Source organism: Ostrinia furnacalis, unplaced genomic scaffold, assembly GCF_004193835.3.
Source record: "Ostrinia furnacalis isolate ACB-3 unplaced genomic scaffold, ASM419383v2 OfSCF5217, whole genome shotgun sequence".
NCBI classification, from domain to species: domain Eukaryota; kingdom Metazoa; phylum Arthropoda; class Insecta; order Lepidoptera; family Crambidae; genus Ostrinia; species Ostrinia furnacalis.
The window spans coordinates 97,709-110,396 of record NW_021135456.1 but is presented as its reverse complement, the minus strand read 5'-3'; positions in this window follow the sequence as shown (position 1 = coordinate 110,396).

Below are 12,688 nucleotides of genomic sequence, written 5' to 3'. Positions count from 1 at the left end.
AGGAATTAAGTGCACATTTTAAATTAAAAGACTTAGGTCAACTAAAGAAATGCTTAGGCATGAATGTTCAGATTGAAAAAGATAGGATTTATGTAGATCAGAGGCAATTTATAGAACATTTGCTTTGTAAATTTAATATGGAGAACTGTACAAGCGTAGAAACTCCTATGGAAGTAAATTTAAAACTTGAAAAAGGCAAAAATGAGACAAGTAATTATCCTTATCAGCAATTGATAGGAAGTCTCATGTACCTCTCAGTTCTAACAAGGCCTGATATATCTTTTTGTGTTAGCTACTTGAGCCAATTTAACAATTGTAACAACCAAACGCATTGGAAACATGCCAAGCGAGTTTTAAGATATTTAAATGCTACAAAAACTTATGGTTTGATGTATGTTAAAGATAACTTAGATATAATTGGATATGTAGATGCCGATTGGGCTTCAGATGCAGTAGACAGAAGGTCCTATACAGGATATTGTTTTATGTACTCTGGATGTGTAGTTTCTCATGAATGTAGAAAGCAGCAGACAGTTGCATTATCTAGTACAGAAGCCGAATATATGGCTGTCTGCGAGGCTAGTAAAGAAGCTATTTTTCTAAAGAACCTTTTATATGAACTTCTTAATAGAAAGAATTTACCTGTTCTGTTATACAATGATAACCAGAGTGCTAAAAAACTTACTGAAAATTGTATGTACCATAGAAGAAGTAAACATATAGATGTGAGGTTTCATTTTATTAGAGAAGCTGTTCAAAATAATTTGATAGAGATTGCTTATCTAAACACTAAAGAAATGCCAGCTGATGTACTTACAAAAAGTTTGTGTAAAGTTAAACATACTGAATTTATAAGAAAATTAGGCATTGTGAATTTAAAGTAAAATTGTAGCTTCAAAGTTTATTAGTGTTTTTGGATTATTTTGCTAAGTGGTGGTATTAGTATTCATTAATATCAAAATATCCTATTACATAATAAGACAGTTGTCTATGCATTTGGTCTATTGTATTTATCTATGACTAAAAAAGAAATAAAAAGATTAGTCTGTGGAAAGCTACTCTCTGCGTTTTATTACATGTGACGTCACGGCCGCTAGATACGCAGTTAACTCGACCGGGTTGTACCCAAAACGCAATTTAAATCAAAAAAACCATAACGGTGATCCGCCATATCTTTCATGTGGCAATCAATAAATATTTACAAGTAAAAAACAGGACAATACCGTCCAATTATGAAAAAACTACCCGTTGGGTTCACATCGCAGAAAGATAAGCCATCTTATTTCGGACAAACATCGGTAATTTGGTAGTAAATAAATGAAAATGAAAATGAAAATACTTTTATTAAAAATTCACATATTCATATCACAAATTCCTTTGGAGTACCCAAATACATAGTTCCAATCGCAAGTGTATTCCAATGGCACTCACATAAAAAAGAACTTACAAATTCCTACACAGAGAGTAAAATATTTTTCTATTAGAATAAGATCCTCCCTTTATCTTCTGAATAGTTAAGAGTTTAGTAAGAACTTCATATTTCTGAGACAGCAGCATAAAATATTACCTGGAATTTTAAGACCTTCCTAGAGTTCCTAGAATATCTATTTAAATGCTTATGATTCCTGGAATTGGAAGTCTTAAGTGGTATTGGAACTCCCTATCACTTTAGCTATGCTATGCTTTTAAAAAATATTAAAACTGACCGGTTTTTTAAAAGAGTTAGCTCTCATATAGCTGGAAATGGGCACATGTGTTTTTCTTATTAAAGTGGGACTATCAAAATGCATAAAAGTATCATACTTTTTACTCTTTGACAGAAATATTATAACAGACTGCTTACTTACAATCCTGTTTGTCAGCTTGTCTCGTTAAAAATTATGTATACCTGTCATTACTTGTGTGAATAGACATGAATCCTTTACCATTGCATAGGTATTTATGTGCAGAAATTCTACAGCCTCAAAACCGGTATGTGCTGGCTCATTTCTTTTGCCTGTGATACCGGTTTCCCAACCGGTTTCAACTCCAACTCACCGGGGGACGACATCATGCGAGAATCGTCAATTAAGCTTTATTAAAATATATGCCGAAATTTCGCATGCGCCTTTTGTCAGTTTATCGCACGATTCGGAATAAATATTTCGTCATATCCGCTGGTGTCAGGTTGACAGTAATTTACGTTAATAATGTTAATATGCAGTCGAATTTGCCGTATGAATCCGGTAGGGTTAATAAGACCACCCAACTCCTAACGTGGATGTCGTAAGAGGCGACTAAGGAAGAAATATGCGAACATCAGCCGGGCTAGGACACGCAGCATAATAAAATCTTATCGACGATTTTAGACGATAAATGCATGGGCTTATCGTGTAAAATCGATAAAATGCCTCTATATAAGGTTATCGTGGCGTGCATCCTAGGCCTACAGACAGGTCTCCAAAATGTGTCTAGCCAGCGCGTGGGGAGTTAGGAGAAAACCTTCTAAATTCGTTAAATTGCTGCAGTGGTGAGATAGCCAGTTAGTCTATGGTTGAGGATTCCGGGAGAAGCTCAGCCTCCATCAGGTGAGGCTTTAGAGCTTCCTTGTTGTGCTAAATAAAAGAAGCCAGAAAACTTTGGTAAATTAAAATTAATGGATTTGATCAAATAAATATCAGGACAAGCTAGTTTTTGTCTAGCTCTGAGAAAAACAACAAACATACATTACATACAATATTATGTATATCATAGTAACTAATCGACTGATGTCGGTAGCACGTAGTGGTTTTGAGCAGTCTAAACTCATTAATCATACTTACAAGAAGAAGGAATTGGACCTTATTGCATTGGATTAAGGATTACTATTTAAATGTTAGGCCAAGACCACACCAAAGAACTGTGCAAAGGTAAGTTATGAGCTATTTTCATATGAATTCTGCCCAAAAGTTACTCTAGAGTCTAGAGAGTTAAGAAATACGTTACCTATGTTGGTTTTCCTTGGATATCGTTCGTTCGTTCGTTTCAGCCGAAAGACGTCCACTGCTGGACAAAGGCCTCCCCCAAGGATTTCCACAAAGACCGGTCCTGCGCCGCTCGCATCCAGGCGCTTCCCGCGACCTTCACCAGATCGTCGGTCCACCTAGTGGGAGGCCTTCCTTGGATATAATAATATTTATTATGCTAGAAATATTTACATAATAAACCATATTTTTTGGCCATATTGGTTTATTTATTAGTACTACATAGTGTAGTCTAAGCTTTATACTAATCAGTATGCTGACAGTATCAATTTTCAATCAAGCCGGCGCGTATTTAACTGCTAATTAAAAAGAGGTTTTAACCACAAGGTATAGAGTGCATAATTTATTGCAGCTAACCACTACATCGGAGTAGTTCTAGTTTGTCGGTCAATAAGTCCTTATTAGGAGATAAAAGTCGATTTAAGGAGATCAAGTGAACTATTATAGAACTGTGGTTAATTTAGCTATAGACTTGGCTATTTTTATTTTGTTGGTCTCTCAGACAGTGAATAAACGCCCGTATTCACAAACTTTACTATACAGGGTGGAAACGATAAGTGATCTCATTTGATTATTTCTAAACTATACAAGATATCGAAAAACTGATTACTGATCCTGAAAGTGCTTCACGAGCTCTTTCAGACGATATCAGTAATAGGTTACAGAATTAACTGGTTCTATCCGAAAATTCAATGTTTTCAGCCTCCATACTAAATGATGCCACTATGCCAGCCACACAATATTAAAAGGGTTATATTTTTTTTATTTTAAATCATTAAACACTTAAAATTAACTCGTTTTCCATGAATTCTTATTTAAAACAATTCATGGAAAACATTGGTTTTAGGCTTTACTTTCTATAATATTATCAAGACATGAGTGCCATGACTGTAGCAGTAGTAAATGTATGGAAGCTGGAAACATTGAATTTTCGGATAGATTCAGTTTATTTTATAACTTATTATTGGTACCGTTGGATAGAGCTCGTAGAGCACTTTCAGGATCAATAACCAGTTTTTGGATATCTTGTATAGTTTTTAATATTATGTGGTTTTACTAAATGTATGGAGGCTGGAAACATTGAATTTTCAGACAGATCCAATTTATTTTGTTACCTATTATTCATACCGTTGGATAGAGCTCGTGAAGCACTTTCAGGATCAGTAATCAGTTTTTGGATATCTTGTATAGTTTAGAAATAATCGAGTGAGATCACTTATCGTTTCCACCCTGTAGACCCAATATACTGAACTGTCCTATCCGTGACATTAACAGCGGGGCGCCACCGTCAATACCGGATCGCTGGTTCCGACTTTTGCCATGTTCAGTTTAGGTCATCTACCTATATGAGGTCTCACAGTGCGCGTGGACGCACAGGGTGACACATGAACCAATCACAGAGCTTATCCGACACCAGAAGATTTATAGGTCCCTCTCACCCAAGCACTTGATTCACTATATGGATAGGATCTTTGCGGATGAGGTCCCAATAAAGGTATAGGGAAGCACAAAAGATCCCACTGGGTCATCGTGCACTGCGCCCATGCATGGCCCTAGTTAAGATAAGATTCACAGAGCTCTATTCAACGCTGTGCGTTCGGTTTGCTGCTTCACTTAAGGAAGCATCGTTTGTGAATACGGGCGTTAGTGTCTTTATTACATATTTTGGCATATTAATGAAATAATTTAATTGACTTAAACCTTTTTAAAATACAGGACCGATGCAATTTTCCCCGTTCCACCAAAAATATTGTGACCAATCGCAAATTATCTAACGCACTCACTCTTCCAATTCACAAATAATTTTCTAACCCACTACCCAACCGGTTTCAACCACTAATCCATAGCGTACCGTGAATAAGACAACAGTTCACTAAATCGATTCCTTCACGCCGTGGGAAAGAAAATCGAGTATTTGCAAATTTTGTCATTGCAAAATGGACTCTATTGCAATGGAATAAGGTGCAGTATTTAGCTTGATGCATTTAATCGATGCAGCGCACGATAGCACAATTATGTTAGTTTGTTTAAAGTGTTTGCGTTTCGATAGTTTTGTTGGTTTTTAGAGATGGATTGACAAGTTTAAACTATTAGAAAATTAACATCAGTTAGGTAACTAACTAGCACAGGCGTGCGGTGTAAAGTTCAATATCTAAGGCTAACTTTGACCGTAACTATAACGATAACCGGTGTTTTTTGTATGGAGTTTGACAGATTTTTGACGGATGACAGATTTTTGACGTTGGGCAAAGTTAAAGTAAGATGGTGCAACCCAGCCTAAGCAGTGCTTACTTGATTGAAAGTAAAATTAGTATTGAAAATCAGTGACTTAACATTAAAATTTATGTAACACTTATGGGTCACAAAATCAAAGATATTTTCTAAAACCGGTTTTTCGGTGTAATGCAGCAGAAAAACTGGTTTTACTAATTACATCTGATAGTCACACTAGTTTCTACAGGGTGTTAGGTAAATGGGTATATGAGCCGACACTAGCCCATGTTAACATGGGCATATAAATGGTATGGTGAAGTCAGAAAATTGATATCTTCATTTTAATTATTTTAATTTTCATATAAATCGGATTTTATAAAATTTATTTTGTATGAAAATAAAAAATAAAAAAATTACGATACCAAANATATAAATGGTATGGTGAAGTCAGAAAATTGATATCTTCATTTTAATTATTTTAATTTTCATATAAATCGGATTTTATAAAATTTATTTTGTATGAAAATAAAAAATAAAAAAATTACGATACCAAATTTCTGACTTCACCATACCATTTATATGCCCATGTTAACATGGGCTAGTGTCGGCTCATATACCCATTTACCTAACACCCTGTATACATTCTAATATCCCGTTCTTCCCGTCATCGTCATCATCATCATCATTTCAGCCTTAGGACGTCCACTGCTGAACATAGGCCTCCCCCAATGATTTCCATATTGCCCGGTTGGTAGCGGCCTGCATCAGCGCCTTCCTGCTACCTTTATGAGGTTGTCGGTTTTATTGTATGTAATCCCTACTTAATACTTATTATCAATGCGAAAGTAACTCTGTCTGTCTGTATGTGTCGCTTTCACGGCTACACCACTGAACCGATTTTGGTGAAATTTGGCATAGAGATAGTTTGAGTCCCGGGAAAGGACATTTTTATCCCGCCTTTTGAAACAGGATCGCGCGGTAAAGTTTTTCTGTGACAGACAAAACTTAACGCAGGCGAAGCCGCGGGCTGAAAGCTAGTTCAAAATAAAACATTTTTCCGATCTTTACCTACGACTGGGAACTATTTCCAGTTATATTCTAATACCCCTCCCATATCGAAACCACGTCGTTTGCAATTGACAGCCGTTAAGGGTTTACACTTATCCGTGCGTGAGCTGTGCGTTCGTGTATAACGTTCCAAGACAAAATAATACGTCGACTATCTAAAAATTAGTATTCCACTCGTACAGCCTTATCGGGACGGTATGTACAATTTGTTCTTTATGTTACAAAGATTTATTTCGCTCCATTTTGTGTGAGTGATACGAGGAATCTTTTTATAGTGTTTTATGTCAAACAGAATACATAATGTTCTTTCTTGTAATAGGCAATACTAATAGGTACGATGATGACAGTTGCTAGTACATTGGACGTTATACGTTTATTGAAAGAAAGAGAGAAACATTTATTACGATGAACATCAAAGGTATACGGAAAAAAGGACAGAAAAAATATTACAAGGACATAAAAAGTGAACTGAGCAGTGCTACCCTGTCGCAACTGCGACGCCCATCGCAATGGGACTCGGTTACGGTTACGGATATTTTTTTATTTCGGATATCCGAAAGTTTCGGTTACGGTTACGGATATCCATAACATTCCTGGTGAAAACAGGCATCAGTGTAATACTTAAAACTTAATTTTAGCTAAAGTATGTATTCCAGTATAAGTAACAATGTTGAAAGCAATTTAAGATGTATGTGCATTTTCAAACCAGCTAATCTAAGACAAACCATATTTAAGAAATGCAAACGAAGGCCCCTCTAGACAAAACATTTTATAAGTAATGGATATTCCTTTTCCAAGCGCCTTCTCAAACAAACTAGTAGATAGTCCCAATTAGACCCGAGATTAAGTGTAAATACGCCTTAATTGTTTACACTCCTCGATCGATCCAGAATTTTCTTCTTGCTTGAGTACATAGTGGAGGTGACTACAGAAAGATTGCCCATATTTTTTAACTAGCTTTCCGCTCGCGGCTTCGCCCGCCTGGAATTTTGTCTGTCACAGAAAAACTTTATCGCGCGTGTCCCTGTTTCAAAAACCGGGATAAAAACTATCCTATGTCCTTTCCCGGGACTCAAACTATCTCTATGCCAAATTTCATCAAAATCTGTTCAGTGGTTTAGGCGTGTAAACAAGACGGACAGACAGACAGACAGACAGACGGACAGACAGACAGACGGACAGACTGAGTTACTTTCGCATTTATAATATTAGAATAGATTAGTTGAGTGAGAGAGAATGCTTTATTGCATTAAGGCGCCTTCTGTGCTTTCAGCTTTGCTTGTATTACGATATTTTGGAAAAATATGTTAAGAATATTTTATTTTCCGACAGTGGACGTCTGATGAAGGTTAAAATAAAAGGGAAATAAGAAATTAATTGAAATCCTACTTTATTTTTAATCATCATCATAATCTCATCCATAGGATCTCGTCCACTGTTGTACATGGGTCTCCCCCAATGCTTTCCATGTTACCCGGTTGGTAGCGCCCTGCGTCCAGCGGCTTCCTGCTACCTTTACGATGTCGTCGGTCCACCTACAGTCGTACATACATTTCAAGTCACTTTTAATTAATTTTACAAATTCGATGTCACTGCCTCTCCCTACAGTATCCTGGCTAGAAGAACGCAATTGACATTTATATGGTTTCTCACTTTCTTCAAGTTAACAAGATTTCGTAGGTTCTACGGCTTCAGTTTAACAAACTTCATATTGGGTATAGAACTTTGAAATTTGTACGGAATTCCTGATATTAAATTACTCTGAAAATAATTCTGCGAAAAACCGAGTTAATAGGAATAATTTTATAGATAAAAAGTTATTGTACAGTCGACAGTATCAGACTTAATATTTTTATAGCAACATAGCACTTATTCCCGCGACCTTTACCAGAACGTCGGTCCACCTAGTGGAAGGTCTGCCCACGCTACGTCTTGCCACAGCCCGTGGTTGCTACTCGAGAACTTTTCTGCCCCAACGGCCATCGTCTCTACGAGCGAGCGAGAAGAACCTGGATGCGGGCAGTGAGGACCGGTCGTTATGGAAATCCTTGGGGGAGGTCTTTGTCCAGCAGTGGACGTCATTTGGTTTAAACGAATCCATAGGCGACTTTCTTAATTACTTGAAGACTAATTAATTGCCTAAGGTGTGAGTGAACCGAATCAACGAGCCTTCGCTTGCTGGGCGACTGCTCTCTCTCGGAGTTACTTAGGCTGAGTTGCCCCATCTAACTTGTGTTTCTTCTTTTTTATTTTGGAACCGGTGTTTTTTGTATACAGTTTGACAGACTTTTGATGTTTGTTATTGAATAGTTAAAGTGTATCTTATCAGTAATCTGTGGTTAAAGTAAGATGGTGCAACCCAGCCTTTGACTTTTACTTAGGTGACATTTTATTAAAATTCTCGCAGGCGAACCCGCATTCTCAACTAGTCTTAATACAAACCCCCAATGTACCAATCAGGGCCATTCTTTCAGGGCTTGTTAGCCAAAGTTATTTTATATCGGTGTAAAAACAAAACGGGGCGGGCACGCCGTAATGCAATTTACATAGATACGCTGTGCCACCCGGCTTCGTGAAAAACACGACATTTGTGAACATATTGGGAGATATTTTGACGAACGTGAACTAATATTCGTGTTTATTAAAAAAAAAGTTCGTTCGTTTCAGCCAATGAAGTTCACTGCTGGACAAAGTCCTCTTCCAAGGATTTCCACAACGACCCGTCCAGATTGTCGGTCCACCTAGTCGGGTCACCCAACTACGTCTTCTGGCTCGTGGTCGCCACTCGAGTACTTTTCTGCCCCAGCAGCCATCAGCTCTGCGAGCTATGTGCCCCGCGCTCTGCCACTTGAATTTAGCTATTCTGCGGGCTATGTCGGTCACTTGATTCTTCTGCGAATCTCCTCATTTCTGATTCTATTATGCAGAGAACTCTCACTGGAAGCTTTTACCTTAAGCTTGTTTTATGAGTAGTTGTGGAGTGAATTTACCACAATATTGCAGAGGTGGGAATCTACTACTTCGGGGTAAGATCTGACAATGTAGATAACTGTCACCACCAAAATAAGCTACATATACAATTTTATCGCCAAACTCCAGTAACTGAGGTCTTTTATCCCCTATCATAACCTGCATTTTGAGATTTTTTTGTAACAAAATGTAGTCTATGTCTTGCCTATATCTTTCACCAGATCCATGAAAATTGATTTAAAGTACGAATGATTTAAGGTATGAAACCTTTACTCGTGGCTACTCGTAAATATTAATCAAAAAGTTCGTCCAACTTTCCACCAGTATGTTTCCAATACGGGCAAGACATGTTATTTGCCGTTTCTATTCTTATACGACGTGCAAAATGCGGCACACGTACAGACAGACAACTGTTTTATTATACATTTTATACATGCATCGCTCGCTGCGCAAATACTTGGCTAACGCAAATTGTTTATTGCGAAAATTAGATTATGTTTAGTGCATTACACATTAGAGCCCTTTCACACGTCAATCCAGTTTTGAGGGATCCAGTAATGCAGCGTCCCGCAAAAATGGACTGTCGTGTGATCACACCTAATGTGTGTTTGACCCAAATTCGAAAGGACCTTTTTTTTGAGACCCTGAAAAGGGGATGTTCGTGTGAACGTTAATATTAAAATACGTATAGGTTACTACTAAACGGGAGCCTGCAAAATACTGTTCCTGCACGTTACGGGAAATACGGGATGTATCAGTAAGAAAGAGCTGGTTTGAAAACTGTTTAATCACAACTTACAGATTTTTAATAGTCCCTAAACTTAGGCTTAGTTGCACCACCTAAATTTGACCGTAACTTTAACGATAACCGGTGTTTTTGTATGGAGTTTGACAGATTTTTTACGTTTGTCAAAGTTAAAATAAGATGGTGCAACCCAGCCTAAGTAATCCTTTATCAAGGACTAGAGTTTGATATTCTTGAGTATGAGTATAGAGTCGTACTTGAGATAACACCCAAGATATTTCAGTATTCTGTTTTAGTATACTCTCGCTCGACGCCATTGCAGTTCTAAAATAAAATATGCGTTTACTGCGCCGCATAAAAACAAGCCAAGCGAACCAGCTCGAGACAAGTTAGAATAACTGTCATTACCAATACTGGTTCAACTAGATCTAATATGCACTTTTGTTGTAAATTAATACCTATTGCAACGGCATACGATGCAGTGTTTAGTTTGAAAACGCGTTTCAAAGCGTTCAATAAGTAATATCGATGTAATTACTTACTTGGGAAAAGAAAGAGGCAAAATGTGAGTAGTTATACGAGCAGCTATGACAATTTATAAGATCTGCATATTGCAGGAGATGAAGGTGTTATTTTTAGATTTGTAATCTGTCTGTGGATTTGAACTAAAAAAGTGACTTCTGATGTTTCGTTTTGTAAATGAAGGGGCGTATTTTTTACCCAACTACGCTAGAAGGAGGGCTATATTTTCTATATTATTGGCTTGATGGTTTTTAGTATGAGGACGTCTTCGATTCGTTTACAATTTTTACTTTACTCGAAATTTATGTAAGATAATCTTTATTATTACATTATAAAAACTTTATTGCACAATAAAATAGTACAAAAGGTGGACTTAATGCTATTTGAGCATTCTCAGCCAGTCGACCCCTGGGTTATGCAGAAAGCTGTGAGTGCGAAGGTAGAGGTAGAAGGGTAGAAGTTAAAATTGAAGTTAAATTTTTAATTGATAAAATATTTAAGATACTTTATGTAGGTATTCGAATTCTTTGCAAGTTTGAAGGACAGCCCAGCTACAGTTGTAAGGTTTGTCATACCTATCTACCTAACCGCTGTGAAACGAAAATCCAAAAGAATACTACTACAGATGACTAAAAAATTGACCAACTGTAGCGTTGCAGNTTATAGTGCCCAAGCTGTTTGCATTTGTAACAGCGTATTGTTGTTTTGGTAGGTTTTGACATTGACGTTTTCGACTTTGACGTTTCTGCAGTGCTGCCAACATGCTTTCTGCGCTGCTGCCAACCTTTCGATAAAAACGCACCATCCGTTCCAGTACTGCCAACTTCAGCACTCATATCCAGTAATTTTGATTTAATGGCGTCCGTACTAATTGTCATCCCGGAATGTTCGATGGCCATAATCATCGGGGTGAATTTCTCCGTCAATCCAGCCAACAATAAACATCCCACCCACTCATCAGTAATGGAAAATCCAGTTCCTTTTAATTTCTGAGCTGTTTCTACTATTTGTGTCACGTATGAGGTCATAGTTTCGCTGTCTTCTAATCGGATTGAAATTAGATGTCGCAACAAACTGATTTTTCTTTGAAATCCGGAATCATCGAAGAGTGATTTCAGGCGTTTCCACACATCCTGGACAGTTTTCTCATTCTTGATATGGACGTAAAGCGATGAATCGATCGTCATTATGAGTTTGGCCTTTGCTTTTAGGTAATCTGCATCAGGAACTTCATCAGGATCGGTTTTATTTATGTCCACTCCTTCGAGAATTAGAAAATTTTCCGCTGCGAATGCCCACTCATCATAATTCTCGCGGCCCTTGAGTTTCGGTACGTTGACGATATAACTGCCGGCCATTGTTCAAAAACTTGCAATGTAATGTTCAGTCTTACACACCGCACAGTTTTTAGTCTGAACTGATTTCGACGACACAAACAGTTAATAAAGTTTTTCACTACTGATTTCTGGATTTTGTACACTTTTACTAATTTTAAACAGCAAAAAATGTGTCTGGGCCCATAACCTAATAAAACGCAGAGAGTAGCTTTCCACAGACTAATCTTTTTATTTCTTTTTTAGTCATAGATAAATACAATAGACCAAATGCATAGACAACTGTCTTATTATGTAATAGGATATTTTGATATTAATGAATACTAATAACATGGATGCTCTGGCACGGACAGGGCAAAAGCGGGGAGGTGTTGGGGTAAGTGGGAGGGAGAGTCGCATTCTAGCGAGGTGTGCAGTTAATCGATTGTTGTTGATTGAATTCAATAAACGAAACTTGTCTCTTGATGTTTAACGGTATGTATTCTCGAAATTAGTATAAAAACTGGGAAATTTCGCATGTTCGAAGTCAGGTCAATCAAGAGCTACTGGTTTAATGTTTTATTGATGACTGGTTTCTTTCCGTGGCTTCGCCCACGTAGATTTTATTCTGTCGTGAAATTCGTTTACTGTTCCATTTTGATAAAAAAAAATATGAAAGTAGGTAGCTTAATTTTTTTTATACTTAACAATGGCTTCTTAACTTTCCCCCGGGACAAACTTGACCTTCACTGGTTGGGTTTTTATTGGTGGTCACGCTGTAGATCCTGGCTATACAGGAGCAGTGGTGGGAAAGAGAGGTGGGAATAGTCCCGTTATTTATAACAAACAGTCGC